Genomic DNA, 10,424 nt, shown 5'->3' with positions numbered 1-10,424 from the left:
TTTCTAGCAACATAGCCAGCTATATAAAAAATTAGCCTCTGGTCGCTTCTTGAGGATACGTATGCGACATGGTCTGTTGACTTTTCAATTACAAGTTCGGCGCTGCTGAGGTCACCACCTCCAATGAACTTGTCTATCAGAGTCTGCTTTGCACATTTGTATTCCTCTATGCCGTTTGTACTGAGCAGAGCATCTAACACACCAGGCTCCGCATTTCTATTTGCAACAGATTTTGCCAGACTATAAAAGCTAAGGCAAGAAACGGTTATCAAAAACTTATGTGGTGTTGGGTGTGTGTTACAGCCTGAGGATTGCCTCACAATGCCAAAGAGGTTCTCAATCGGATCTTGACTTAGTCGTGATGTCATGATGAACTTATATCCGACGTGGACGAGGACTAGCACACTCAAATACAGGCAAAATTTACAGGGAGGTTCACTACTTTGATGCAACACACATCGCCTTCTTTCGGAGTCACCAAAGCATCACGCACACCACGCAAACACAGCGAAAACACCGCAGCGGTCAAAGGCGCTTCGCAATTTCTCCTCGGGGATTCGACTGCAGCGCCAGGAGATCCAGCAGCGGCCGTCCGCTCGTCCTTCCTCAGCTATCGGACTGAAACCGGTTCCGCTCTTTCCACTATACTCTTCTAGGGCACTGTAGCTAGAGGGTGACACAGAATGACGCGGTTTACGGGGCTTTGAGACGGTATTTATCCGTACTCACGTTTCATGCTTTTTTATAAAAACGGAAAGTGGTAGACATATAAATTTGATGTCTATCGATTCCTGAAATATTTCCAGAGAAAGTAAATGGAAAGTTTTTTTCGAAATGTCTATAGAAATTTAATAAAACCTCTTCAAAAAGGGAGGAGAAAAATTGTGTATTTTTTTCGCATTCGTGACGTCGCCGTAAAATACATACGACATGTATGAGAAATCCTGTAGCGTAAATATCTTCATCTCGTCTTCCTCTTTATGATGAAACCACCCGCGTCAAAATCTGCGCGGTGGTTACCGAGAAAAATACATAAAGACTGTTCCATGGGAAATACATTGGGACGGAGAGCTGGTATGCCCTCTTAATCAGTCTGTCACGAAATGTTGGCGCAGTAGGATATGCGCGGTCGCTCGCAAGCAGTCGGCGTCATTCGGGTTTGATTTCGAGTATTCTATCTGTGTCTAAGGTCAGCAATCGATTTGCCAAGCATTCCCGTTTTTCATCGCCGCTTTGCATGTTTCTACCCCAGCTCGCAGGCACTACGGCCGTTGATGGGAGGATCATGCAGTCAGTGTGTTGCCACCCGCGCTGTGTGCAACGGTATGTAATATATTTTGATGTTTACTTACATTGACGTGCTGCTGTTCCAGTACCTTTTGCATTATCTCTCGAAATGTTATTACTTGAAGGTTTCCCTCGTAGGACGCGGCTGGCATAGGGGCGTCGGCATTTGTCAGCAGGTGGTCAAAACGGAATCTCAACGAAGCTGAATGCCCTTAATTTTCACGCAAGAAGGCAAGCTGGACGGGCATTAGAAATCTCCTACGAAACACAGAAGAGCGTCATGCCATCGTTTTTCTTTTTTTTCACCGGCACTGTCCGGACATGGGGATACATCTCTATGAACTTACTCATTGTGGATTTACGTTGTGTGTGTTGATGATGGAATGCTTTCACAACATGTAAGTGCTTATTAAGGTCTCTGTTCTTGGTGTTTACTATGTCTTGCTAGCGATTTTCAACCGCTTGGTGAATATTCGCTCTTATAAAAAGCATCACAAATAACTTTCGCCATTGTATCTGCCACACGCAATATTTTCACATCTTCTGTATTTTTATGCCTAAGAATAAATGTTCACGCAGGAACGGTATTTTGTGTAATTCATTTTTACACTGAAAACATGCTTTCTGATGCAACAGAACTTCATTTCACATTTTCAGAAGTGCGTCGGTAATGAGAATTTCAATGTGACTTAATGGGAAAATAATTGCAGCTGTAAATTTGGCCAGTGGGAAACTAGGCTGGCCTCCAATGGGTGCCATCGAGTGCGGTTCCTCTTCGTTCACGTTGATATTTACAGTGATTTCTCATTGAAACCCACTAAATTCTTGTTGCTTTCAATATGGTATTTGTCCAAAATTGTCGATTCGGAATGAGAAATTTTGGTCACTTTCAGTGAGAATTGTGAATCCACTTAAACCGAATGAGATTTCTGGTCTATTTTGAATTGGACAATTTCCAGCAGGGTTGTGTTACAATCACATAGCGTGCTTCGGCCTGCTCTCCTAATTGCATCTGAAATTTCAGCAGTATTGTAAATGCCGAAATGAACAAGGAGGCGTTAGTCATAAGTACTGGGGTAATTTCTATCTCATTTACAGATTGGTGCTCATAGTAGGACCCAAAAGCGACAAACCAGACCCAGAAATTCATGAGTCAACAGCAAGATGCAGACCTTAGAAAGTGTCTGATCTGCAATAGTATTCAGTGGGTGAAAGCAGGTAACTCACTGAGTATTGTTGAGAATGGATCCTCCATCCTTGGATGCATTGCCTCTTAGGACGGTAGCATATGCATCCTTGATGCATCCTTGATGTATGCTACCGTCCTAAGAGGAAACAGAAAATGTACAAAAAGGGCACTATATTTAATCAGTCTTCGAAACGTCTATTAAACGTTTTATATACACCTTGACAAGGCGTCTTGAATACCTTGCATAGCCGAGAGAAAAACGAGCGTCACATTATCCCACGTTACAAAACGTTACGTAGACCAAAAACGAAACGTTTTCTAGAAGAAAAACTAGTTTCTTGTCCACCATTTTTCGACGTTTTTAAAACGTTTTGTGCTACTAGGGTTCCTCCCATGTCTGTGAGGAGAAGAAAGGCATTGACCTAGAACGCCGCCATCCCCATGAACAACGAATGTCTTAGAACGTGCCGAAATCTCGAGTATTGACCGCGGCACGATAGGCAAGAGCAAAGCACTCCCGGAAACCTGTCGCGAATTTAAGTTCTCGCGAATCACTCCTCAAACCAGCTTTGTTCGAATACGCGAAAATATTTTCCACGCGGAAAAAACACTTCTATATAGTGCCCGTCTAACGACAGCTGCGATGACACAAGGACCGTCAGCTTGTGCCATACCGGTCGTCTTGGAATCCTCACTGGAGCAATCTCTAGATGTTCCGTTCTCCTTCATGGAGTTAGACGCTACCCTAAGGAAATCACCCCCTCACACCTCTCCTGGGCCTGACTGTATTATGTACAAGCCGCTCCAAAATCTACCGTTCCATGGCCGACACGCCCTCCTCAGGCTCTACAATGATTGCTGGTGGGATGGTGTTTTCCCAGCAGAATGGAAGAATGAGATGATAGTGCCACTCCTGAAGTCAGGCAAGACTCCGAACGCCATCGATGCCTTCCACAAAATCGCCCTCACCGGCTGCGTCGGGAAGATTATGGAACGGATGATATCCGCACGACTGAACTGGTATTTTCAGAGCACACGATTCTTTCCTGATGCCATTTCCAGAGGGTGACAGTGCCAACTACTCTGTGCATCGTGGAGTTCCACAGGGAAGCGTCCTCAGCCAGCTCTTATTTAATGTCATCCTGGCACACCTCCCTTCTCTTCTGCCCAAGCCTAGTAAACCATCTACGTCCCTGATATTCATGTAGTATCCTGAGCTTGACATTTGAATATCCCAGGGAGTTTCGCACAGAGCCTACAGACGTCTTTTGTACGCCCCATAGATGACCATTTGTCCCACATATTCCACATCCACGGAACGTCCCACTAACTCAAGTAATGGGCATTCGGACATTCAGAGGATATTGGCGCCACCTTCCAATTTACTGTTATTTTACTGTTATTTTCAAGGTTCGTTCATGCTAAATCGAAGATGCCATGTGATAAAGTATTGTAAAACATTTTATTTATTAAAGCAGAGTACGGGTACATCGGTTTGTTGTTTTGCTTATCACAGCAGTATGTTTATCCGTCCTGTTTCTCCTCTGTACCCGTTTCTGGTATTTCCCATAACAGACACAGAGCGCGGCGGTTTAAATAAAGCAAACAGAGAAATAGAAAAGCTCCCAGTCCAAAATGCTGACTTCGAAAGGTACTAGCATTCCCTTTCCAAAAGCAAACAAATACTATATATTGCTTGTCGCGCGAACTTCCGCGAATTCCTCCTCGCGAATTCCTTGCTCACCTCCGAAACAAAACGAAGGGTGAGCTGTCAAGTTCAATTTGATTATGCACAAAAACAACAGTCGAGTGAGGAGTTGCTTGGTGTATTAACTCCCCATCAAGGTAACGTCTGGTTTCTTACTGCTCATGGTCTGAAATACTCAGTAGGTCCATCGAAAGTCAAATTTGAGAGTGCCACAGAATTCGGTATCTGTCTCTTTCGCAATAAATGCTCCATGTAACATAGACGGTCAAGCTTTCAAAGGAGTGAAATCTTGCACAGGACCGCCCTTTGTTTCTGACAAACGTCATTCAGCTGCACCTGTGTGGCACGTACATTTTTTGTTCGTGATGGGATCGTCTCAGAATAGCCAAATCTCGATGTCTCCAAGAGATTCTCTCTGGGACGTGCAGAGGAAATACAGCATTTCCAACAACTAAAATATTTTGAGACAGACTGGACGTCCATGTGACATGCACAAGACATAGCTACAGTTGTGGCATCTGAGAACGAGAAAAACAATGTGCAAGTTTCCGGCAAGTTCCCGAACGCGCTCCCTCGCGATCGGGTGCAGAGCCGTATATTAAAAGGGAGTCTGGCCATTAATGGGTCATGCCTATACCTGAAGCTCCACCCACTTTTTCAGCTTTCCGATCAATGAAGTCTTGAAATATGGGGCGCTATCAATCAGCCTATCCTCACTATTTTCCCCCTATCCAACATGGGCAGCGCCATTTTGGGTGGCAAGTGGATTGGATGGGATTGAAATGGATACCACTCGGTATCTGCAAAAGTAGTGAATTGTTGGTGCAAATTTGATAAGCGCCAGCTAGGGAGCGTAAGGCACGTCGGGAATTGTCGTCTGCTTCCGTCGTTGTACCGCTGCCGGCAGAACCACCTGCTGGGACACGTTCTGTTGTCGGTATGATTTTTAAAGAAATCTACATGAATAGTTGGAATATAAGAGGCAAGAATGTTTATATCCATGAAATTGATACAGCACAGCGCCGTTTTTGTTATGATTTCGTTGTGATCGCCGTGTTCACTAGGCCTAACACCGGCGACAAAACGTATTATTTTCAGTTAGATATCGATGGATGAGCATAAGCTGAAACTGATTTCCGAGAAATTTATATTAGGATGTACATTTGCAGCGCAAAATCAAGTTAGTCTGTGAAATTTTTTTGTCACGAAATCCCCGCTTCACTGTGTTTGTTTTCGTCGCCATTTTGGGTGGCAGTATGGTGTCATGGCGACCCCTTTGGTAAAAAGCAAACCAATCAGAGGAGCGAAACTGTGATTGACAGGTCGAGCCTCTTTTTGTGACTCCTCCCAATGGCCAGACTCCCTTTTAATATACGGCTCTGGTCGGGTGCGACTCCACATGCGACGCTCCTCTCCCATTGTGCGCGTCGGAAGCTCACAGGCATAGTCTACTTAAAGGAGTACAGAGGGCCATCCAAAAAAATTTCAGATTAAGACATCTGATGAAAGTGTGTGTGTCATTATACCGAATAGCGCGAAAGGTTTTGATGTGTGCAATTTGTTTGCCAGAAAAAAACTCACATAAACATAGCTCCGCGCCTTCACCCTTAACTCGCCACTCCAGCTATAACGAGGATGAGGAGGTATGATGGCACGTCACCGATGACGGCATAAGGGGACTCGTTCTGGTTTGCCGATCAGTGGGGGTCAGCGCATTGTTCCTTTGCCGCCGTAAACCTGTTTTGCCAGTTTTCCCGGAGAATTGGGGATACAAGGAGCGCCCGAAGCTTTACCGAGCAAGGAGAAAGGCTTTATCAGAACCCCGAACAGCCGAGTAGCAGGCGACAGCGGAGTAGCAGACAACATTTTTCTAGGCCAATCAGCGAGCGAGTCCTTATAGCGTCAGCGCGAGGTTCCAGGCAGATCACAGGCTGGTACTGCTCTTCACCACCGTTGCGCACGGTCGCTTTTTGCGGCATATTTTAAATTCAGTTTCTGCGATAATTATGACTCTGTGGTGTAAATTACTTCGCATGGTGCATCTTACTGGCAAACTTAACAGTTTTATAAGAAGAAAACTGGGTGTTAAAAATGACTTCTGTGCAGTCTGGAGGCATTGGTACCGTGCAAGCGCAGTGGGAAGCGCGGAGGGTTCGCGGCGTCTGCATTTCTCGCAGGCGCCTCTCACAGGGATGAATATGGGACGATTTCCTATTGCTCGCTCCCGGATATCTGGGGGACGACGCATGGATCTACTCATCCTCATGAGGCCATAAGTTGAAAACGGGATGATCTGGGAATCATATGTGTTTGCTGGGACGTTACGTCATTCCAGTAAACACCACATGTGCAGGATATGTCCATAAAATATCGCTATCTTGGTTCTTCTTTGTACATCCTACAGATCTCCCTGGGATATGCAAAGTGAGACAGATTTCAACATCATATTGTGGACGGACAGAAAACGTCTGGTGGACGTCTCGGACATATGTGACGTTCGCGACTTTTCTGTGACGTCTCTGGGATATTTCTGGTTTACTGGAATTCGGTGCTTCCTTCTGAACACCGTTCTTTTTTCGCCACACTTGATTAGAACTCTGTAAGGTGTCTAAACTATACACAGGGGCAGCGCCACTCCCTGCTGACGTCAATCAGTGACAGTAATGCCCTCTTGTCGGCAGTCCCATTTCGTCATCTGCGAAGTGTCGTCTGCTAAGTGCGCTGTACGCCACTCGCGGTATTCCGCACCGCATGAACGCTTGCGGAACTTCGTCTGTGTGATCAGTGTTTTTGCTTTTCCTTCTACTAGAATCTTCCGGGAGGATGTCGTTCGTGTGAATACACAGTAACGTTAATGCTTCGGGGTGAGTTGAATCACAAAGTTTCTACTTCTGCTCCTTGCGCGTTGAAAACCAAACCGAAACCGCTACTTAATCTCGTCGTTCGGAAGTTTGTCTGTGCACTGCCGCAACTAAAAGTAGTCCCGATACTACGCAGCAGCTGTCAACAGTGGGCTAGAGGGAATTCTGTGCAGTAGTTCTGTGAAAGTTTGCTCATGGCGTTTCCACCACCGTAGCTCACGAAAATAGTTATGCATGGTGTGAGTGCAAGGAGTGTCGCTTCGACAAGTGTTGGTGCCGTCCAAGGGTTGGCACACAGAAAATCACGCGGATGACTGTGTTGTGTGTGTGAAGTTTCGTAAGCAGCTAAGCCTAAATTTTATCGCAAGTGTAACAGCTGAAAGGATCTATACCTAACGTGGCCAAGATATCCTGTTTCCCTGCCGTCAACTACTAACGGGATGAAGCCTTCGAGTTGTCTTGGTAGGTGTCGACCTCATCTTCATTAGCGAAGGACGTCTCGGGACGTCAACCACCACGACTTTCTCAGGAAAGTTCGCGTGTTGCTTCCCGCCCCGAAATTTCTCAAAAGAAATTTTGTAGCGCCGCATTTATGTTGGTTGCCGAGTGCCCATGACATATTTGTACGAACGCTTTGATGAAACCCCTGTCACTCGCGGCAGGCAATGAAACCAATAGTTCACCCGTACTATCTTGTCTATTTGCTCACTTAGTCATATCTGCGATTCTCTGTGCAGTTATCGTTCGTTCGCGCTGACGAGCTTTGACGCATTTCATTTCTATAAACTGAGAACTTGAGTCAGCGTTGACAGATTATATAAAGGAACCACCAATTGGGCGTCGTGTCCGCACTGAGAAAACTCATCTCGGGCTGTAATTGAATGGAAGGACGAACAGGCCTAACTACATTGAAGCGGCATTGAACAGTGCATGTATCTCCGCAAGGTCGTAAGAAATGGCAAAGCACTGTCGTTGAACGTAGTATAATTAAGATGTCTAAGCCCGAGTAGGGCACCAAAAGTTTGATGATGCCTGTGCCAATCTGTTGCTGTTTATTCATGGAAGTCTCGGTGCTCCGCGAAATTTTTATCGAACAAGCCGTGATGCCGCTCATGTGTTATAATCGCGTGGTGAAGTACGAAGCATTTGGGTGCTTCGCCTGTGAATTTGTATGCTGTTCCACGCAAACAGCAGTGACAGACGTTTTCCATATAAGTCCAGGGAGGTCATTCTTCAACTCTTTCTTGACCCGTTTTGAGGGATCGTTACAGTCTAGACGGGACGTTTGTACTTATTTACTTGCACTTGACAGTGACCCCGATATCCGCGCCGCTTTTCGTTGTGTGCGTGCCGTCGGCAGCGATACCATCTGCTACCATTAAAAACTCTTTTCTCCCTCCCAACTTGGAAAAGAAAACTCTAGATATGTTACCTAATTGCTGTAGCAATAATCTCGATTTGTGAGATCATGAACAACCAAACAAATCTAAGTTCGCATTTTTAAAAGCTGTCATTGCTAGTAAAAGCAGGTGAACAGTAGTCACTAATGTAGTGGGAGCCATCAACGTGTGGTATGCAAAACCACAGCACTCAAATGTCTTCTAGCCAAGTTGCTTGTTAGGTAGTACCTGTCTTCTGTTGGGCATGAATGATGAGCCTTAATTTTACAAAATGTGCTGGCTCTGGCAGTTTCATAACACGTGACAGAAACAGCATATTACACTTTTGCACTGTTGTTTCACAAGGATAGACAAGTTACAACTTTTGACATATAGCAATTGTCGAAAAAGCCAGACAGCGGTGGTATTTGAACAGTTACTTTTAGCTTACATGTTTGCTTTAACAGCCTCGAAACAGTTGCTTTCTATTAAGTTACAACATGTTAAGGGATATTTTTCACCACTACAAAAGTAGCTTTTTGCTCTGCAGTTGGTGGGACAAGTCATACCAAACCGTACAAAACCTTAACCAGAACAGAAAAAAGTTGAATTTCTGTCTGAATTCCTTCTACATGTCTATAACCCCCTTTGCTCTACAACTTGGATTGCATGCTCCTTACATTTATCCGGGATAACTTACGACATTCTCTCACAACCCCTTTAAGTTATCAGGATGCACATTTTTTCACCTCCCTTGGCTCTGTCAACAGGGCTGCAAATGACAATGCACTTTCTTAAGGCATTGTTTGAGGCAAATAATTTTTAATTATTGTTGACTCACTCAGCAGCCTTTCATTGCTTATCATAGCCAGTACCAGATGTTCATCATGACACATATACTTTTGAAGCCGGCCTCGGTGGCTCAATTGGTAACATGTCCGCTTGCGGATTCAAACCCTGCTGGAGTCGGTGACAACTTTGTGGAAGGGTACAGGTTGCTCAGACTCCCTGTTTTTCGCGATGGACGTGAATGTTGTGTGTTGAGATTTCGGCGTACGTTACGGAACCCTCAGGTGAGGAAAATTAATCCACAGACCCGACCACTTTGGCGTCACTCATGATCTCCGTTGTCTTGTGACGTAAAGCTCAGAATTATTATTATAGGGGGTGTCCCAGAAAACGTGTCATTGGATTATAATAAAAACCTACACCACCTAGAATCATGCAGTCAAAGGCATTTGTTCTTACCAGGTTTTTGCCACCTCCAGATGTGCATGTTATGTAACTTAAGTTTTATGTAAATGTTTATGAACTGAAGTTGGAAATTTACAAAGTAAAGGTCACCTTTTTACCCCACCAATGTGAAGAACATGTCTTAATTTACTCAATGATAATTGACAGGGATATTCAGGAGCTATCCCATTGGACAAAATAGCTGAAAATCATGCTCTACGGAGCTCCAAGAGGATAGCGCGCGACGAATTTTTCAGTGCAATCGTCGGATCGTGCTTTCCCTCTCCCAGTTTCAAGAACTGTCACTTTTTCTATTATCACTTTGTGGGCTGGGTTTGGAACCTCCTTTCATCGGACTGACAGCGATTGTGCTCAAAAAGTCGTAGCGCGTTATTTTTTCAGATTGGGTAGCTCGTGAATATCACTGCCAATTATCATGAATATGAGTGGATTTGGCACGCTCTTCATATTGGGGGGGTAAGAAAGTGACCTTTACTTGGCAAGTGTCCGAGTTCAGTTCGCAAATATTTACATATAATTAAACTTACGATACATGACATTCACATCAAGAGTTGGCAAATCCTAGTAAGAACAAATGCAGTTGACTGCATGATTCTAGGTGGCATAGTTCTTTTACTATAATTCACGGACACGTTTTCTGGGACAACCTGTATACTTATTATATATAAAACACTCAGAGTAACCATTGAACAGTTCATTGGGATGTCAGTGTCATATCTTGCATCTGGTCTGCAATTTCTTATGCC

At 44.6% G+C, this 10,424-nt stretch overlaps 1 protein-coding gene across 7 annotated transcripts in view; it reads left to right on the top strand.

Annotated features, from left to right (window-relative positions):
• The first annotated feature begins 7,172 nt into the window (after positions 1-7,172).
• LOC135396493 (serine/threonine-protein kinase WNK4-like) overlaps positions 7,173-10,424 on the top strand; it is a 126,951-nt gene continuing 123,699 nt past the window's right edge. For all 7 annotated transcript variants that reach the window (XM_064627500.1, XM_064627499.1, XM_064627501.1 and 4 more), the window contains exon 1: positions 7,173-7,507. The gene's annotated coding sequence lies outside the window, so the exon portion shown is untranslated. The remainder of the gene's footprint in view (positions 7,508-10,424) is intronic.

Source organism: Ornithodoros turicata, chromosome 6 (genome assembly GCF_037126465.1).
Source record: "Ornithodoros turicata isolate Travis chromosome 6, ASM3712646v1, whole genome shotgun sequence".
Classification (NCBI taxonomy): domain Eukaryota; kingdom Metazoa; phylum Arthropoda; class Arachnida; order Ixodida; family Argasidae; genus Ornithodoros; species Ornithodoros turicata.
Note: the sequence above shows the minus strand (reverse complement) of the source record. Positions and strands in the feature narration are given on the sequence as shown.